This window comes from Halyomorpha halys, unplaced genomic scaffold, assembly GCF_000696795.3.
Source record: "Halyomorpha halys isolate HHAL.00 unplaced genomic scaffold, Hhal_1.1 Scaffold725.1, whole genome shotgun sequence".
Lineage (NCBI taxonomy): Eukaryota > Metazoa > Arthropoda > Insecta > Hemiptera > Pentatomidae > Halyomorpha > Halyomorpha halys.
This window is the reverse complement of record NW_027110211.1, coordinates 795,897-818,136: the sequence shown is the minus strand read 5'-3', so window position 1 is coordinate 818,136 and position 22,240 is coordinate 795,897. Positions and strand designations below refer to the sequence as shown.

Here is a 22,240-nt window from a genome sequence, read left to right as displayed (position 1 = left end):
TATAGTTCCTATTTATCCATTTTATATCACTAATAACAATAATTGATGGTTGAATGTTTCTTTTAACGAAATTAAAGGTAATTTAGAGTTTGTTTTTTTAACTCGACATTTAAAATCTTTCTATGCTTTGTTTTCAATGAAGATTATACTTAACTGATATACAAACTTTAATAAAAATCATTCGAGCCATTTTTAAAAAAATCGAAAAAATGTGAAAAATGGACTTCTATAAATTGACACTTACGGCCAGTCAATTTTACCGAAAAAAGTTACCCAAAAAGTTTACAGTTTTCCTCAAAAGAAGATGGATCTCAAATATATTAAAAAAATATAGTGCTTTATAATTTTTTTTTCAAAGCAGTTTACGTGGTCAATAGCGCTTTGCAAGGGCGTTGTTCTCGGGTTTAGACAAAAAAAAATAAAATAAATTAAAAAAAAAAAGAACGGATGAGTTTCAGAACATCTGGTTCTCGAGTCGTACATTAACCTGATGAATGCTCGAAAAAGAAGCTATTAATAAAGTTAATGAAAAACATTGTTTGTGTTTCTTTTTGTCTATTTTTTGGAGGTTTTTTAATTTATTTTTTTATATCAGCATCAGGTACCGCCTTAATGAATTGAAAGTGTTGGTAGCCTAGTGAATTTGAGTTTTATCATAGCACTATCTACAAGTTTATTTTTCATTATTAGCATGATCAAATGTTATTTTTAAGATGTTAAATATTATTATAAATAAAAAATATAACATTTTAATTTTGTTCTTGTACCCTTTAAAACATTAATTATTTCTACTTTATTACAGAGTGTGGCCAATCGGTGAAAATTCAGGCAAATGATATAAGGTATTTATTTATTATTAATTTATCATCATTATAAAGCCTTAAAAATAAATAAATAACTTTCATATAAATATAATTTAACTATTTCTTTGCATACAACAATAAGAACTAATAGAACACAAATTGTATTTATATAAAAACAAAATAGTTAGACATATAAGTATATGCGTTATACAATTACAATACATTTAATATACAAGTTTTAAAAAATTTCTGAATAGGTTATAAAACATAATTATATTTTTATTTTAATGCTATCAAACACAGAATTACTTACGGAATGGTACGATGTCTATAAACATGAAAATTGAAATGATATATTTATAGCACTGATTTCGGAGTAGCTCAAAAATATGTGGGTAGTATTTCCGTTCTGGATAGTTCCATAACCAGGTCGTTATCACGAAAGGACCAAAAAGAGAGTATTCTATCTTGTGCTTCATTTTTGTTTATTTTTTATTAATTATTCTTAAGTTTTGTTAATGATTGTTGTGTTTACTATCTCTCATTTTTTCAATAAAAATTCGACAGCCTTGGCTTTTAAATTAAAAAAAAAATGAGAAAAGTTTACAAATGTTATAGTGAAAAAATAATAGTCTTGACTGTAGGTTGTGAATTGCTTTTGTTTTTTTTTAGATTCTTTAATGAGATAAGTTTTAGATTAGATTAGATTAGATTTTTATTCAGGGCGATCAACATAAGTTTTAGTGTTGGGTCTTTGTTGTTGAACCATAATGTTCTTCCTCAATGTTGCTACTGTTTGCTTTTTCTTCCTACATTAAAGAAACTTGAAGCAAATTAATTTCGTCAAATTCCAGAATATATAGTTTTATTAATTAAAAATAAATATCTGCCTTAAGAATGTTGTTAGGCTATTATTGTCAAACAGTTTCAGCCGAAAATTTTGAATAAAATGTAGTGTATGTCTCAAATTTGTTAAAATTTAAAATTTTTATTTTAGGTAAGAAACGTTTCTTCTACAATGACGATATCTTGAACTGTTTTGGTATGATAACTGGTAATTGGTTTGTAGAACATTTTAGGGTGTTGATTTGAGCTGTGCTATAATTGCTGTACATCAATATGACCTTATATTTTTCATTCCTAATAGTGAGTTGGCGATAAGGTTAGTTATTTACTGCTTTTTAACTCTAAGAGGCTTTGTTTTGGAACCTTCCAATAGTTTCCTAATATATATATATATATATATGTATTACACATATACACATGACATATGTTAATGCCGGTTTGATATCAGGACCACCTCATATTTTGAGAAAATTCAATACATTTCGGACCATATAAGATAAAAATAAAATTGTTTTTAGTATATGCTAACGGAAATAAAATTACAATTTCAGCTCAATATAGAAAAAAAAAAATGAAATTATAGCTTTTTTTATCGGAAAATCCTCCATCAAAACTCCTTTTCAAAACGGATTTGACGACTTGTAGCATTCTTTTTATACATTTTTCTAACTTCTCAATTGTCATATTATCTCTCAAACTTTTCCAGAGATCCCAAAGGTTTTATTGTGAAGTTGGAGTGTGACCCCTGACCTTATCAAGCTCCTTCCAAATCACCTCTATAGGATTAAGACCTAGAGAATAAAATGGCCAAGTCATGCTTTTTAAACTGTCTTCATCTTATTTTTGTTCTAAATATTCTCAACAATGTTTGGATAAATGTTTCGGATCATTATCAGATGGCCCTAACGTAGTGGATATACATAACTGACTTTACATAGTCTATATATATGTATATATACTAATGGATAAATAAAAACAAGAAACAAAATCAACATATATACATAAAGAAATAAGAATAAAATAAAATAAAACTAAGTTCCGTTTTTGACTTCAGTGTAGTTGAGGCGTCTGAGTTACGTCACACCCACTAATTTTTTGGTATACCAATTAGTATCTTCATTTATTCAGCTCTATTCCAAATTATAAATTTAACCTTTATTTTTCAATTTAAAATATCTCTGCATAATCTTTTACTCAGAATTGGAGAGGAACTTAATCAAACATAGTTTCATCAATAACCTTGATATTTTATTATTAATTCAATTGTTAAATGAATCAGAAAATTACTATCTCAACTATTCAAATGCTAAGTTATAATTATAGAGGACTGAATGGTTATTATTAACTGCGCCATTAGGGTTTTCTTCAGAGCGAAACACATTCGACTTTGGGAGGAAGGAAAAAGAGAGGAACAAAACATGGCCGAATATATCAAGTTTTGTCCTTGACACTGAATCAAACTTCGAAATGAAATTCAATGAGTTTGTCCTGATGACGATTCGGATTTTGAGGACATCCCGATGGCCCATGCTATTCATTGAAGAGCATTTTAGCCGACAACCGATAAATCAATGAAGATTATAAATACGGATAGGATTTTAATATGCTAAAAAGGTCAAAATATATGTTTATTTTTACATGAATATGTAGTAATAACATAGATATATTTAATATAAAAAAATTCCAAAGGGAAAATTCAACTTAAAAATCATGAAAATTAACAATTAATAATTAATTCGTTAAAAGGAAATTTTAAAAAAGAAAAATACATTTAACTATTATGGCTTTTAATTCGTAATCCATATTAATAAATTTGCAAGTTTTCAAAAACAAATCTTGTTCGATTATATCGACCAAAAAATCGCTCCACGTCCCGTTTCGTTCATTCGTTCAATATCCGTGATTTTTGGATTTTTTGCTTGAAAACATCAAAATTCCTAATACCGAGCTCATAAACTTTCATATAATTAATAAAGTTTATTTTAGGCTTTCCGCAAAATAATTGAGAAGTATCTGTGTTATCATTTTATTTTTCGTTTCTAATTTACAAAAAAAAACGTTTAAATTAGTATAAATACGGACTAAAATATGTAATTATAAAAAAAAAAAAAAAGTGAAATATTTTAAAATTTGTAAAATTCAATGGGAAATAAGGGATAGAATATGTCCTTATAAGAAAAATATATTAACAAAATATAAAAGCGGTGTAATATTTTAAATAAAATTAGTTTAAAAATATCATGAAAACATAAAAATCCCGTCCTTAGATATAAACAAAATTTTCTGTGTCAGTATTTGTAGTAGTATTTATATAATGGACTACTAACTCCAAGGACCAATGTTCGAATCCGGCTGTGGCAGATAATTAATATCTGTTACCTGTAGCCCTTGAGTCAACCCTGTGGGGTCTACCTAGCCTCATGAAGTCACCTCTTTGCACGGCCGTTGGTCTAGTTAGAGTACTTCCTTACCCTTCATGATTTGTATAGCGGCACAGATTTTTTTATTTTTTTAAATATATATCTGTAGTAGTAAATAGCTATTGAACATTTTTTTATTTTATTTTATATCGACTTCTGAATATTTATTCTTATCTGCCATAATAATTGACAATTATTTAATTGCTTTTCTGTTTTGGAAATGATATACCAGACATGAGAAAGATGATAGTACCCCTTTCAAACATTTTAATGCTTGTAATATTTTGAAACATGACTTTTACATCACCTAAAATTTCCATTTTATTAATCTTTGGGGTTATTTTATTTTTAGGTTTACTGTGTATTGAATATCACACATAAATAGCCCAAATTAAAAACTTGAAATAAAAACATTGAACGTTATTAAAAAAAAAACCCTTAAAGGGATGAAAATTAAATTTAAAAATTTCTATTAAAATTAAATTTACGATTTCATGTGTATTTAGTGTGGCCTACCCTGGCCTCGAGCTTTAACTGGGCAAAGCTATAACACACAGTAGAGCATTGTAAAGTATTTAACTAATTCCATTTTAAATACGATTAAAGACTATAATTACTTTTTTGTTAACAGTTCCTAAATACATCTAAATAATAAATAAAATTAGAAACCGATATCCTGCTGTAATAGTGAAACTAAAATACTTAGAGGTAGTGTACCATGTAAAATATTTGAATTAAGGACTAAAGATATAATTATGGATGTAAATCAAAATGACATTGTTACTACTGATAAGATTGTTGATGCTGATGATGGGGTGGGAGAAGATTTGTTTAAGAAATGTGTGAAATAAAGATAGGAGGGAGTTTTCTTAAAAATCCTAATACAACAAGAAGAAAACTTTCTAGTGTAAAAACATTTTATAACCGACTTTATACAGCAACCAAACCATATTTAAAAATATCTCATTAATCCTAAGTTTATACAATTTCAGCATTAATATAATTATATCAATTGTATACTATAAGGAATGATACTTATTTAAATTTATCAGAAAAAGTTATTGTTGATCCGCATAGTACAGATTTATATTATTTGTTAAATGTGTGGGATGGTTAGATAATAAATATCACCTCTTTACATTGACAACACTATCTGATCTCGTTCCACTCTTTTGCTCTGAAGGAAGCAAAAGTAGGCTGAGACTTTAATTAAAACATTAAAAATGAGTTCGTTTTATGTGTATTTTTATTTTACCACCAGTTATAATTATCTACACTTAGTCCTCTGTCAACAATATCTGCATAATTATGAATGCTCTTGTTAGACAACCTGAACTGAATTGCAACTGTTATTGCCTTGAAGAAGGCCGAAGGAAATTGTCCGAAAAATTGTATACATGAAATAGGTTAAAATTAGTTATTATTTTTATTTATTTTAGCACCTCAATATTCAGTATCGGTGTTTTTGGAAATTTAAATAAGTTTTAAAAACTAATGAAAAAAAGACTGGGGCGAAACGCGCTAGTCAAAACATTCACTTACTATGAACATTCGTGTTTTAAGATTCCTGAATGTGAAAATAACGAATATTGACTTTGTCATGAATACAACGGGTTAACAAAAGATAAAAAAGCTGTGTACATCTGTATGCGATCGGAAGGGATCGGCATAGGATTTTTCCGATTCGAACTCCTGTCTCTACTATTCTATTTTTTCTCCTTTGTTTGTATATCAAATTCTGTAATAGTATGTATTTAATTATTATTAACAATGACAACTGGTTATTTATTTGAAATAAGAAAAATTAAAGATACTTTTGAGGAAGACATTTTTTTTTAAAAATAAATTTAAGACCTGCTAAACTATTTCAATGAGGATAACACCTACTGGTATTAAAGTCTACTTAGTTGTACGTTGATTTACCGGGTTTAATGAAAGTCGTTTGAGGCGTTTTTGAGAAAATCTTAAAAAAGCGTAAAATCGAATCTATAAAGTGGAACTGTTGTTAGTCGATTTAAAAGAACAGGTTTCTGTGAATTTCCTGACATACACATGCCCTAAATATTTAAGTTGAATTTTAATACGACTTTTCGTTGTATTAGCCAGGCTATTCACACCTCTTCTCCTCCCCCCTCCCCACCCACACCTCATTTTAGGAGACTTGGTTATTTCGACTTAAAACGTGTATTTTCGTCGAAAACCACGAATTCGAAATTTTGCACCATCTCAATTCCGCTCATCCCCTTACTATATATATACCATATATCGGTAAGTGAAAGTAAAAATAAAATAAAAATAGTAATCGTTAGAGGTAATCATTAGCAGAGACGCATTTAACATGGAATAATTTTTGTTAAATTTGATATCTGGGTTTTAATTATTCAAAACCTTGTATTTTGGAAAAATAAGGTTCCTTGAGTTCTGGCGCTTTTTGTTTATTGAGTGTTATTATCTTAAATATAGTCAACGTTATTATATAAAAATATTCTATATCTGTAGGCAATATTTTCAAAATTGACCGTATTGATTTCCCGACGAGATATAAACACTGAAGTCCCCATAGTGGATGTGCGCATGTCTGACACGGCTGCGCCTCCAACAACCTTGCTATTGACTAGCTCACGATGTCTCTGGACCATTCTTCTGCTCCTTCCTGCACAAGATGGAACCTCAAGGAGTAGTCCGTGTCCTGAGTGGTATAACATATCCCTGTCTTCAGGTATTATGTATCTTGTTGTGCCAACTCACGCCTTTTGTACTAGAGTTATAACAGCACAAATGGCTGTTTCCATGTTATTGTATGTGTAAATTGTATTGTGATATAGGTCGAGAAATGTTTAAGATTGAATGTTATAAATTGTTACAGATTAGTGATATTCAAGAAATATTAACTTCATTGCAAATTATCATATAATCGCAGTGTTTATGATTTTTGGTATATAAGTGGTATTTATATTTATATTAAGATTTATATATATTTATTATTTTTTTATTAAGATATTTGTATACCTATTTTTAGTCCAATAGGTTTAAGAAATAATAGCTCTGAGGTCAAATAAATGTATTTTAATATAAAAATATGATCTTGATATGTACACAACTTTCTGGTTTTATTTTTGAGTGCAGAAGTTAGGTCAAGGGCACGCCTATGTGAAGAGAAAACCAATTTTTTCGCTCATGCGCAGTTGCAGGTTCGCTCTGATTGGCTATGAGAGACCTTTTGATTTCGTTGCAGATGTTCGTTTATAAAGATAATATCATTGTATTAATTGCTTTATTCATTTTATTAGTTAAGTATTCAGTATTAATTGAAATAATATTGATTTTATTAAACAAAAATTTTTACTCGGAAGAGATGTGATGATGAGAACTGGATCTGTGTAATTTTGAGTGTCAACAAATTTGTTTAAATGTTTTTAGCTTAGGCTTCTTAAAATATTATATATATCGTTTGCAAAATTGTGGACTACGTAAGTCTGTCATTAATTGCTATATACAGTGGGTAAATAAATAATTCATACACAAAGGATTTAGGAAAAAAAATATGTTTAGTAATTTCTAGTACGTGATTTTTAAAACAAATAATTTTTCGCTTTAATGTTCACCAATAAAACTTACCCAATTAACTACCAAGTTTGTAAATTTATCTTGTAAAAAAATATTCGTACTGTAATAATAAAAAAACTAACAAAAAATGTTACAATGCGTTAATATCCAGCTTCATGGAACCGAAGTTAAGAGAGTAATATCTTTACCTCATGTTCTGCAAGTATACGAATTCCCGCATTATTTGTACGAATATATTTTTTTATAGACTGTAGATTGAAAAATAACAGTTTAAAAATAATATGTTCCATTTTTACCAAGACATACCTTCGTTGTGGTTAGTATTCTGCCACTGTTTTGATCATTTTTAAATTTAAAAAAAAAATCTTAAATTATCTTTTTGAAATAGCGATGAATTCTGTTGAGTAGGACCCAGATCCGAATAACAATAAAATATATATATACGAAATGTATATAAATTTACACCTCACATCCCATTCTTTAAAAAACGTTTTGCAAGTTATTCTACCCAGGTCATTAATTACAAGTCAAATTACTCTATTTTGTCAATTTCAGTAATTTTTATATATTTTTTTTTTAGATCAACTTAACACTGATAGTTGATATTATGATAGCTGATAGTGTTAAGTCAATCTAAAAAAAAAAAGTTTAAAAATTAATGGAATTATGACGAAATAGATAATTTAACTTGTAATTAATGGCCTAGGCAGAATAACCTGCAAAACTTTTTTTAAAGAATTGGATATGAGGTGTAAATTTAAGATTCTCCTTGAGGATTGCAGAATTGGCCGAAACGTTGGACTGTTGATATAATAAAGACTGTTGAGAATTTAATCAATACCAATTAATCTATTTAAAAACTATATATTTTTATTTAATAGAACAAGTGAACTTATTAATAATAGGAATACATTTAAATATTATTAGTGATAAATATGAATTTCCTGAAATATTCATTTCATAATACAGGATTTAGTTTTAAATTTATGCAATAAAATAATTAATTTTAATTTTAACTAAATTTCACCATTAGCCATAAGAATAACTGAAAACGAGAAATGAATAATATAGCGAGGAAATTAATTCATATTATAATTTGGTACATAAAAGACTTTCCACTATTTTACAGATAACTAAATATTGAAATTTAAATTAAAATTTTATCGAGTTGATTTCTTATTCTCAAAACTTTTTCTTGCATGTTCACTTACATGTTACGGACATAAACTAATGGAAATTTGAATTGAATATATTTTAAAATTCACTTGAATTTTTAGGTATGTACTCGCTGGTAATGTTTGAATACCCAACTAAATTTTTCTTGTTTCTTTTTAGCTTGGGTTCAACAATCTTGAAAGATGTGTATACCGATTGATAATATTTATTTTAACTCTTCAAAAGGTTATTTTTTTTTTATTTATACCAAATCGGCCTGGGCCCTGTTTCATAATAAAGTACAAACTAATACTATTAGTCTTATATTAATTTAATTACACAGACTTGTACAATAGTAACTTGTACTTTAGTATTTTTTAATTCCTGTAATATCACTAACAGTCATCCCTATCATGAAAAAAATAAGTATTAGTATTATTATACACTTGTACTATCAACTAATACTATTAGCTTTCATTATGAAACAGGGCCCTGGTGGGCCTTACATGGTTGGTATAACTTATATTATATATATTTTTTAACAGTTGATTATGAGGGGTATTGTCATACAAATGACACCCCTAACTATATAAAATGTTCTTATTAAAAGGAAAAAATAATAATAAAATAAATAGATAGAATAATGCTTCTTAATAAAAGAGGAAAGTAAAATTAATAACAAAAAATAATGATATTGGTACACTTAAATAAAACAATCAATTGTCTTCTAATAGTAAAAATTCAAAAGGTTAGAAGAACTATTTAAATTAATTAGAATATATAAAAACTATTTCTATGGACAAAAAATGTTTCATTTTCGTCATTTGTCGGTTGTTAGCCATTTGTTAAGTATAAGGATTAATATTGATAATTATATTGAGATAAAACATCTAATGACACTATTTGATTGATAAAGACATTAATAATTACTCTTTATTCATTGAAATAGATCTAGAGACTGTGATAACGTTAGAGAAATACCACGAGCAAGATCCATTAACTTCCACGTATTGATTTATCACATGATATCGCTTTCACTTAGCTCGTGCCCCACGACACGCTGGCCAACAGTTTCGAAAACGATCAAGAAAGCGGCATTGCACATGCGCACGAGGCAAAAGGCTCGTTAGGGAACGAGCTGTTTCATCTCTTTTATAGCTATAATTAATTTTAATAGTCAAGTAATTAGCTCTTTACGCTTCTGTAGCGAGGTAATTGTTTTTTTTGTCATCTGCCTGCCTTCAAAAAGTTATAAGTCTGAAACTACAACTAGGCTTAAAATACTACATTATCACAAAAATATAATAATATAATAGTAATTATTACTATTATTATTATTATTAATTTAAATAAGTGAGACAGTAGTCCCATGTCAACTTAATATAATAGTCTAAATCTCACAAATATACTCGTAGATTTTCTTGATATTTTGTACAAATGGCCTATTAATTTAAGCTTAGTAGCATATGAAATTTAACTGAGATATATCAATTCGTTTTTGAGTTGCAGAGCTGTGAAATTCTCATAAACGGACTCTAAAACAGATTTAACATTTTTGAAGCCATTTTCCTAAGAACATTATAATAATGTTCAGATGAGATATTACCCAAAATCTAATTCAGAATTTTAGTATGTATTTTAAACAATTTAAATTTATTCAATGAATGTTCGTAATGACAATAAGCAAACTTATGATAGTGGTTTCATTGTTAAAAAAATTTAAGACTATAGGCTCCATTTTCTATAATTCTAGTGAGTATTCATTTTAGTTATAACAAAATGTTAATATTCGCTTTTGTTCGAAAGGAATTTAGAAACGAATCGAGATGTCATAGAGAAATTTATGTTTTTCCACGTCTAACCACTTGGACACCAATGCCAGTTTTAAAGGATAATCAGAAATGATAATACTCAAAATCATCTTTTTTTGTGTTGTATTGACATGGAATAATCTACGTTTATTGTTAATATTGGAATCCAAACTTTAATAGGTTACATATGAAATGAAAAATAGTGGATTCAAAGTTTTTATATAGACAAATATATATATTTTTTTAATTTTTATAAAAAGAATTTGTTCTTACTCAGTAATTAATTTTATATAATAAAGCTTGGATCTTTATTTTATATTTAAGAACACAAATAAAGAAATAGAGCTGTTTTGAATATCAGATATGTTTCAAAGAGAAACATTTAAATAATATAGACTTCCGGAATACGCCTGGAATTGGACTATCAATGATAAGACAAGCATTTTGCATATTTTGGTTATGATATCTCCCTAAATTAAATAAAGTATAACTAAACTGAATAATACACTAAATAACAGCCCACTATATAATATGAAAACCCGATAAATAATATGAAAGCCCAATGAATTAATTACACAGTACTATTTCTTTACCATGAGAAAATTAAAAAAAAAAAAATGATAAATAAGTAAATAGAATAAAAGATTTACCTCATTAGTTGATAAATAATTTAGAAGATAATGATGGAATAACATGGACGGCTGTAAAGGGTTGGAATAAATAAAGAATGAGAGTTGTGGGAGGGGACGTATGACACCCTTCGCTACCAATACAGGTTTTTTTGTTGTTTTTTTTATATCAATATACGAGGGGAACAAACTTACCCGTTCACCAACCCCTCAACACATTTGTAGAGGGAGTTAAGGTTTCATAGTATTCACTTTGATAATTTTCAATGATTTGGGTGCTCTATAAGATTCATAACAAATTATTAAACATTCATAATAAACTAAAAACTAATTATTATAAAAAAACTACTTGTAGTAAAATATTCTAGTGAAAAAAAACTTTGTACAATCAAACAGCCTTTAAACAAAACATTAACAGTTAATACTTGAGCCATTTTTACAAAAGTAGCACTTTTTTGTACCATGATGTTAATTTCAATTTGAATAATCTTAACATTTTTGAGACATGAGTGTAACTATAGCAGGCTTCTTGAAAATGCAAACCATATTTTAATCTCACTTTTTGATCACTTGTATTTCATCACCGAGGAGATTGATGGGAGTCCAGATTTAAAACTTGTCGAGGTAATGAAGTATACTCTATGAGATATTTTAGAAACTTGCTCATTAGTTCTGGTATCCTCTTTTTTTTTTGGCATAATATCGAAAATTCACCTGAAACAGCACAGGACCCCCTCAGTGTTTGGGACATTATGCACATGCTTGTGAGAAAAAACAAATTACAGCATACATTTTTTAAAACGAATAACGTTACTCAATGTATCAAGGTATAATTTGTTTATTTTCTTTTTGTATAAATTATTATTTTTTTTTACAAATTTTGGCAGGTCAGATTGACGACTTCCTTACAAAAAACCTTCTGACAGAACCTCCTTTGTAAAGCTTCTAGCGCTTAACTGATCAAGCACGGGATTACTTCTTATATATATTTAAAGAAAATGAGATGCGTATTTATTACTTTTTAATTGGTTCATTTCCATTTTTTCAGTTCAATCAAGTTGATAACCACAGAAGCCCTTGCCCTAAGCGTGGAAGTCAGTTCCTACGCAGCGCCGTGGGCAGTTGGAGGCTTGTGGTAGCCGTTATCTCACTGTAACTAAACCAGTTTACGGTTGGTCAAAGCAGGATAACGCTGGGTCAACTCGTTCTGCATTCGTTCTGTGAGCGGTAAAGGTCGGGCTTGATAGGTCCTTTAACCGCAACGAATTCGCGGAGGTTTACACCTTCGTAATTTTCAAAAAAACGTAGCGCACAGACTTTCTTGAAATGGTACTTGTGCAACTGATGGAAAGTTTCGAATTTGCCTACGCGGTCGCTTGCGAAAAAATGTTCCATCGCAAATTTGCCAGATACGATCTTCTCCTGATGACCCTTGTCGATTGACTTGGGCATAGCCTGTAATATGTCTTCCCTAATGTTCTTCGTGATGTGAGCAAGATGAATGGTCTGTTAAGTTTATACGTCCGACATATCTAGCTTTTGACTGCCTGTAGTTATTATTAATTTGATGCTAGTAATTGAAATAATGTTTCTCCTTAATATGCACCTACTTGTAATACAATGTTATGGTTTTGTAAGCAGCAGCTTTGACACTGGAATTAATTTACTAAAAAATAGTCATCTTCCGAACAATACCACCTCATATAAATATATAAGTACGAGTATTTCCTATAAATTCTACAATTTATATTTAATGTTTTTTCCATAATAACAGGGTTTAAGATGCTCTAATTATGGTGTTTGACAAACCAATCATTTGATATATAAATAATCTTTTCACTTTATTAAGACTGGTTAGCATTGTTTAAATAAATTAAAATATATTCAATTTAAGTTTCCAAACACTTTTTAGTCTTAAGAAGTTCAACGTTTCGGCCAATTCAGCCATCTCTTAGGACAATCTTAAATACAAATTTACTTTCACATAAATTGTTTAAAGGTTTTAAATTATTGATGTGAATGTAAATTTGTATTTAAGATTGTCCTAAAGGATGGGCGAATTGGCTGAAATGTTAAACTTTAAAGAAATAAAGAATATTTTTAGACTTTAATTGGATACAATTTAATTTATTTAAATAAAACTAATCATATCAAGTAATAAAATAAAATTTTGGGTGGTATCATTTACATAAAACTTCATACTGAAAAAATTGGTTTTAAGAAATAAAAACTAAAGCTTAAAATGTTGACTATTTTTCACTCAGGGCTTAATAGCTTTAAAATTTGCTAAAATTCTCAATAGTTTAATCTACCCACAGTAATAATTAATAAAACCGTTTTTTAAAACTTTGCTAAAATTGAACTTTAATTTAACTCTCTTCACGTCTAGTATTTCGGAAATAAAAAAATTATCTTTTTACATATACCGATAAAACAATATTTTGGGAATTTATTTTTGGATAATATCATGGTAACTTAAATGAGAGAAGGCAAATATTAGAAACTGCTTTGTCATGTTTCAATTTGAGTTCTAATTTTGATTTTCACTTTTGATTTTTTTTTTTTTTTTTTTTTAAACAAATTTGGTTTTTGAAAAAAGTATCTCAGAAACTATTAGACATGTCAACGCCAATTGTCAAAAAATGTCTATTATCATTCCAATATTATCATCCCATTGGAGATAGGTAAATGCACCATCAAGTAGTTTCAAATGATTATCTTCGAAGAAGTAGCAGTCTCTATGATATTTCCCAAAATAGTTTCATACAATATTTGTAGATTTAGAAAATTTTAGTGTTTGAAAACAAATTATCTCGGAAAGTGTCGTACATAACGCTTCTGAGTGCTTAAATGATTTCAAATTTGTATTACATTAAAATGGATTTTTGGCCACCATTTTCTTATTCTTAATTTTTAAAATCAGTTATTTAATCTTTTTCAGCATGAACCTTTCTATAAATAGGTGTTGTATATTATTTTTATAATAATTTAAAAAAAAAAATCATGATGTCAAAAAAAAAAAAAATAAAAATAAAAATACATTTTGCAGGCTTAGATTCTTTTCTAAGCTAAAAGTTTTTAGTATGTCAATAATATATGAGAATGAACCAAATAAATTCTGTCTTTGTGGCAATTCAAAATATATAGCTCCTCTACTATTACCATTATTCCGAAAGACTTATATTTTATATATGTAACTTATATTGTATATATTTAATCACTAGTTTTATATTTTAATAGTGTTTACAGCCATTTCGATAACACTCGTGGAATAGAGGGAACGGAACAAGGTAAGGAGGACAGAACAGGTGTTAGTGAAAGTTGGCCAAACCACCGCCTTCGGCCATATTATTTTTTGTAGAGGTTCGTCTTTATAACGAGTTTCGAAAAAAAAATGCTCACATGTCAATTAATATTTATTTTGACAAATCATCAGAATCAAATCGTTATTTATTCGCAAATCGTTAGTTAACAAAAATGATAAATTGGGTCCTGGTTATTATTTCTTTTTTACTATTTTTTTTTTAGACTGTTGGCACGAGATGTGCTGCATTGGGGTTGCTTTTTGATGTTCTTAACTATTACATATTTACTGGTGTTTGAAGAAATTTATTGAGGTGTGGTACCACATTTTGGTTTTATACTATATTGCGGTGTGGTGTCACATTGTAGTGTGAAAACTCACTGCGGAGTGGTGCCCCATTGCGCTGTGATGCCACATTGTGGCACGCGTTCTTTAGATTCGGCACTCCTGCTTTAATATATCCTATGTAATGCTGCAAGCACGCAATTATAATATTGACTACGAATATTGAATATGATAATAGGTGTTACAGTTTTCAAATATATGTTTCTATTTTTTTGTACTCCATGTTTCTTTGTCTGATGTCGAAATAATGTTATCAAAATCATTCTGTCTATGACAAATTATTTTCAAATTAAACTCAATGACTTGCTTTTGCTTTGATAAGTTCAAACTTATAAACTTTTTTTATCTTTAATCAAAAGAGTAAATAAATTTATAGTATTATTATATTTTCCCGAAGAAACGGACTCTTTTAAATTTTATTTAATTTATAAGTAAGCATCAATAAAGATGATGAACATATTTTAGAATAACGATGTGAGAATTAATTCTTATGTGGGAAAAAAAATAATCAAAAGTAGTTTTAAATTATGATTTATCAAATGGATAATTGAGTGTATGACCCTAGAGAAAATAAAATAAACTTAGGAATGGGAAAATAAGCTCAAATTTCATCTAATAATTGAATGGAAGTTACACTATCTTCCTGAATAATTGTATCATTTCGATATCTTCTCAATTAAAACTGCTAGGCCCCTTATAATGTCATTAGACTTTTGAAGTTACTAATAGTTTTTTGGCTGTTGGATTGGAGATAGCCGTGCCCACACATAGATGGAGTTACCTACAAAAAACACATTTACCTACGCGTTCCCTAGACCGCTGGCCTTGGCCAAATGACTACAGCCATTCTCAAAACTTCCATCCATCAATTCAAAACATCCAAAACAGCTAAACTCCAAAACCAGTTCCCTTTGTTCGGGCATGACTCTATCTTCTGGGAATAAAATTTGTTTAAAATAATGATTTCGATCTCTTTGGAAAAAAAAAAATCTTTTCGGGCCATTGCGAAACGTGATGAAATATTTGTTTATCCTTCTAAAATTCCATTGCTTTGATAGGCGACATTTTAATAATGACTGATTTTTTTAACTATCAGGACACTGATTACCAAATTTAGATTGGAGATAAAAGTAATAAATAATTATCTTGCTATGATCCCTGCCGCTGTCTCAAAATATTTTTTATCCTGAAAGTATGATTATCTATTAAAATTTGTAATTTGTAATTATTATTACAAAATAACTACTAAATTTATAATTCCTTAATTTTTTCGTAATATTATTCGCTCAATTTAAATCTCACATATGTGGGTAACTTTTTTTTTATAAGGTATCCTTCTATTTTTTCCACGAGAGGAAAATTTATCTCTTTTTTTGTATTTATGAAAATTTAATCCACCCCTTCGAAGAGATTCTGCTTTGAAAAAGTCCGCTAAAAGGTGTTGGCGAAGTATGAGAAAATATATAAATAAATTATAGAATAAAAATAACGATTAATATATTATATTTTCTTTAATTTAAAAAACAGTAGAATGAATGATACCTTATTTCATACGAATTTAGGTCTTTCTTTACTAAAAATAATTAATTATGAAATAAGAAAATTCACTTTGACTAATATATAAAACTATAAATACTAGGGAAATCTTTTATGCTTTATAAAATAGATTTTTTAAATTTTATAAGAATTCGACGGGATATTTAATGCAACGCATTTAAACGTTTTATTTTAATTATATGTTGAAGGGAGAATTTATAAATGTGGATTGGATCAATAAAACAAATTATGTACCTACTAAATTGTGGGTAGACTGTTTAATTTTAATGTCAATTCATATTGAATAACATTAGATATTCTCAAATTCTGCAAAGGTATGAAATGCACCTAAATAAAAACGGGAGTATGTGTTCAGGAAGAAAAAATCCAACCAACATATTTGCATCCAATGTTCGTTCCTATAAAAGTGAACGGAATTATATTTCAAAAATATGGACAAAAATTGTAATAAGCCATACCTTTACTAATAATAATAGGATTGATTCCAATGACTGTTTGTTATTTGTTTTGTAGGTAATTCTAATCCCCATTCAAACCACAGCTAATTGAAAAACTTTTAAAAAAAAGGAGGAATCTGAACAACCTGTGTCATAATTGTTAACTGCTGATAATTGCTAAATACAAACTAAATTTAGAGTAATAATTTATATTAACACTATTTATAAATGAATTTATTAAATTTATTTAATACAGTTTGGTCTTCAGAATATTATTTTTATTTTTAAATCTCTTACTATTTTCATTCCTCTTGAAACGCAAAATCTCGGAAAGAAGTTTTACTACTCACCGGACTTCAATATTTTATTTATTTTAATAAACAAATTTAAATTTTGGAGAATATACCTACAAACGGACTCCTTTCAATTCAATTTAAGGAAACTATATTAGAACGCTATTCCAGTATTGCAATATATATGCTTTTTATTGGAATATATATGCTTTTTATTGCAATATATATGCTTTTTATTGCAATATATATGCAATGAGATTCTCACGTATATACAATGATTATTAGCGTGAACTAATAAAATTAGCATTAACATAACGCATCCACTAATAAATGATCGTAAAGGTGCAATGGTACGAGGTGTTGATGGAGCCCACCTATAAAGCAGTTAAGTAAGTAGTCCCTTTGCAGATTGCGTGCGCCTCCATTTTATTGGCCCATTCTTCTAGAATAATGTCGCGCACCATAGTTCTTGTCAGCTATTACCGTAATTCCTCGTAAACATTGGGATAGCGGGACTCCACCTACCTTTGGTGTGGTCTTCCAAGTCGTAGTATCACAAGAAGCTAAAATAGTAGTAGTTCCACCAGTTGTTAAATAACACTTAATGGAATAGCTTTGCATAACCGTTCACTTGAACGCAGAAATCATACGTTATGCTTATCTTGTTGTTATTATAAATGTAACATGTAATCATTCAAATACCACATACATTGAGGGAGGTATAATACGAATCAATGACTAAAATTCCTAATCACTAAAATAACTATAGTAATTTGAACCAATCACAAAAATTCACATTCTGTTCTTGAAGATTTGTTCAGTGATAATTGATGATGAAAATATCGAAGACTTTATAATTTTATGGAGTAATTCATTCTTCTGCCTGAAAGGCTCATATAATTATTCATACAAGTATTTTTCATATTTTGTGAAGTGATAATTCTTATGCACAAGAGGTTTTGTGGTTTTGTGTAACAGATTTTATATAGACATTTCCTGTTATTCATTTATTTTATATTTTGAATAATGATTTCCTGTATCTTTTCAATGTCATTCAATTTTATAAGCAATTATTTTATGAGTTCTTATCTTTGTCAATGAAATGTAATTTTTGTTAGGAAATTTTCTATTAAATGAATATTGAACTATTGAAAGATCAGAATACCTGTTAGGTATTGCTAAAGATGGGAAGATGAAACCACGAAATGTCCAAAACTATATGAAAAATTTAGTAAGAGACAACATTGTGTTTTATTAATTATTATTAATGTGGCATACAAAGTCTATATCAAAAGTAATGGAAATTAACACAATTTTATTTTCACAATTTTTTACAAATTTATATATTTTTTTTAGGAGTATTTATTCTTTTGTTGATGTTACCATACTATAACAAAAACAAACTTTATTTTCGCGTTTTTAACACTATACTAAAAATATATGTATGTGTCCAATGTATTCGGGAAATTACAATTTCTTATTGTTTATTTGTATCAACTGTTTATATTACCACTTATCCTTAATATAATTTTATGTTCAAAAAACTTTCGACGTGTTATCCAAACTGCACAGAAGAAGTTGGAACAGCAAATTGGACCTTTAAGTTGAAAATCGACGATTGAAAAACGACCTCCAGAAAAAGACGAAAATTAAAAAAACAAAAACAAATAGGACGTGAAGATGCATGTGTTTACTATGAAAGATACGTTACAAAAATTGTCATATAAAAATGCTTATGATCGTGAAAAGTGGTAATACTTAAATGTTAGAAATAAAAGAAAGAGAAAATCCCCGAATAAGTGCCCTCAAGGCTTATGCCTAATTTTAAACATCTGTATGTGCATTAGGTGTTATAATTATTGTCACTTTCTAAAAGAAATAATTATTTATTATGGAAGAATAGGCCGAAGAAAAGTCTTTCATTTGTTAAATCAATTAGAGAAAATGTTTAAATGTTAAAAATGTGTAAAAGAAAATAATTTTTGTTGTTAATTTTGATTTTTGTTCTTGTGTAGTGTCCTCTTAACATCAAAAATGGGTAACAACTCCTTAATAGGTATTAATAATTAAATTAATTAGAAATTAATCGATACATAAATACTCAATGAGTAAAAATAGAAGTATCGGTAATTTCTGAATAATTTTGACATTCCATGGGTGAGATTATTTCTATTGTGAGTTGTGGGACCTCTCTGCTAGGCAATGGTGTGCTTGTCAGTCGTTAATTAGCTTCCAAACAGTTTTCACAACGAGCACATTGGACCATATTTATCGAATCATGTTGGCTTAAATATCCCAATTGGTCTAGTGATTGGTCGCCTTGTTAGAGCAGATGCTTGCTGTGTGGACCAGAAAGGACGAAGGTCCAGCGGGTCCAGGATACGGTGAGGAGCAGGCGGCCTCGCATTACGTAATCGCTACGTGAACCAAGTTTTCGTTTTGTCCTCTCTGCCCGTAGCTCACTGGAGAACGGAACTCCAACTCTCCACAAGGACGTTTTCTTGTAGCAAACTGGATTTAAAGGCCCGTTTTACAAGTCTTCTTGTTTGTTGATTCCATTTTTATAAACCTGGAGTCTCAAAACGTAGTCGTTAATAAATATCTGATACCGTTGATTCAGAACTTTTATCACTAATCAATTGTATTGACAGGAATTGAGATGAATATTGTTTCATACATCTACATGGATGCTTAACGTCGGAAACGCAACGCAAGAATTACTCACTTACCTAATATCTTTATAATACACAGAATATTTCAGTTTCATGGCATCTTTTCTAACTTTGCTTTCTAGCTCTTTGTAATATTTCATCTTATTGCGAAATGGTCCAGATCGTAGGTTCACACCCTTTTTTGAGAAACTTCCACTTTTTCAAACATGTTGGCTAATTTAAGACGTCTTTAGACAGAGTCAGTGCTGTACGATGACCTATATATTAAAATAAGATTTGTGATTTAAATAATGTTATTTTCCTTGATTTAATTCACCATAACGAAGCTGAAACGAATTTGTATTTCATTTTTTTATTATTATTGTATTAAAAAACTATTTAATTATGAAATTGTAAGCTAGATCAATATTTCATTATTGATTCGGAAACTAGTTAATAGTTATTACTGTTAATTGCTATGTAGAAAATTATGTTGTACCTTATTATTATACAGTATCAAGTATGTATTGTGTATTATTATATTTAGTAATAATATACTAGTAGTTTAATAGTACACCTAAAAGTTTCTCAAGACGATCGGGCCATGGCATTAAATACAACCCAACGTTTAAATATAACCAATATTTAGAGTTCTAAAAGTATGTCATAATTTACTGGTAAAAATCATATTCTGTAGTTTCGATCCACATATGGGAGTCAGTAAAATCTGAACTTCATAACTCAACTTTCTTGAAGCGTAAATGAAAGAATAGGGCGATATTTTACCTTGTGTTGATACCTAGGTATAAAATTTTATTTATCAAAAAGTAGAGCAATGTTCATAAAGACGTGGAGAGATTTTGTACTACTTTCTAAAATTAATTATAAACCTCTGGGAATTAATAGCTGGTGCTAATGAAATGAACCAATAACATAAAAAATATTTTGGGTAACAAAAAATATTTTTGTTTGAAAATTTTATTAAAAATATTCCTTTATTCAAACAAACATATTCTACATTCCCGTTTACAAATATATTGAAATCTATCCAAACTGGAATTTTTATTCAATTTTTATCTTGACAAAAACAATATCCAAATTAGATATAATATATGTATATTAGGGCCATATCAGCTGATATTATGTATATAATAGATGAGGATTATGACTGACAAAGCACTCTTTTATTCAACTCGTATGTACTATCGCTCTCTTTTTTTGGGGCATTTTGCTTTCGAGAATGCCGAAGTTATATGTATATATTTTAATTGATTTGAAATTACTAATATTGAATGGATGCTGACAATTAAAATCAATTAGACAACAAACAAAAAATGGAGAGAATAACTACAAATGAGGACAAGGAGGAGTAAAGTATCCCAATTCCTACTACTAAGTTACCCACAGTAACATTTTGGGACATTTCGACTACTAAAGAGATTAATGATTTTTGCTTCTTAATCACTTATAGAATTTAACAACTTAATGATTACATTAATTTTATACATCCATGTAAAATTATATTGCAATAAAGGTTTAAGGTATGCTGTTTAACAAAAAATTACATGAGGAGAAATAAAACTACCAGAAGGTATTTTTCAACTGAACGTAGCAACACTATTCGGAAGGTTACCACCATTTGCGCCTTTTACTGTCACTGGTGTGAAACACTCAACCACACGAAATGTTTGACGTCATTGGAGCAACGTTATCCATTAAGGAGCAAAGCAACCCACTTCTACGGTACGTGATGTACCTAAAACTCCAAAGTCCTTTAATTTTCCTTTTACTTGATTATTGCTACTTACGGGAATATTTTCACCATGTTTGATCTGCCCTGGATTGTGATACAAAACAGATGTTATTTATAACGAAGCCTTGCATAATTCCAGCATATATTTCCCAACCGGACAGAACTGCTACGGAGTGGTAGGAAACGAGGTCATCGCCCCAGATATATAAATACGTGTGTGTATGGATATATATAAATAGTGAATTGATATATAATACATATGAAGGATATATTGCGTGCAGAGACGCCTTGAAGTGGTCGAAAGTGAGAAAGAGCAATCGAATTGTGAGAGTGTTTAACGCGGCAGTCCCTTGGCCGAGGTATTTTTATGAAGAAAGGCTTCTATCTATAGATTGAGCTCTAAATATATCCTCTGTTAGAAAGTTCTCTTATAGTGCCTTGGCCTTTTTTATACTTTACACTTTATACTTACTTATTGAGGACATTCTTCCTCATGTTTATTAATTCTTGTAAACACATCTACATCGTGTTTAAAAAATAGATATATGCTCTATTTGTTTCATTTAAAGAAAAATAAACCTAACTACTTCTTTTTAAATCCCCAAAATATTTAAGCACAACATAAAAAAATATTTCAATTTTGTTATTTCGATAAAGTAGAAATTTGAA

At 28.7% G+C, this 22,240-nt stretch overlaps 1 protein-coding gene across 3 annotated transcripts in view; it reads left to right on the top strand.

Moving 5' to 3' along the window:
- Window positions 1-22,240, top strand: part of LOC106685704 (solute carrier organic anion transporter family member 74D) — a 256,766-nt gene that overhangs the window by 12,021 nt on the left and 222,505 nt on the right. For 2 of the 3 annotated variants that reach the window (XM_014428525.3, XM_014428523.2), the window contains exon 2: window positions 803-842. The exons of the other annotated variant lie outside the window; for it this stretch is intronic. The gene's annotated coding sequence lies outside the window, so the exon portion shown is untranslated. The remainder of the gene's footprint in view (window positions 1-802; window positions 843-22,240) is intronic. 3 annotated transcript variants of the gene reach the window in all.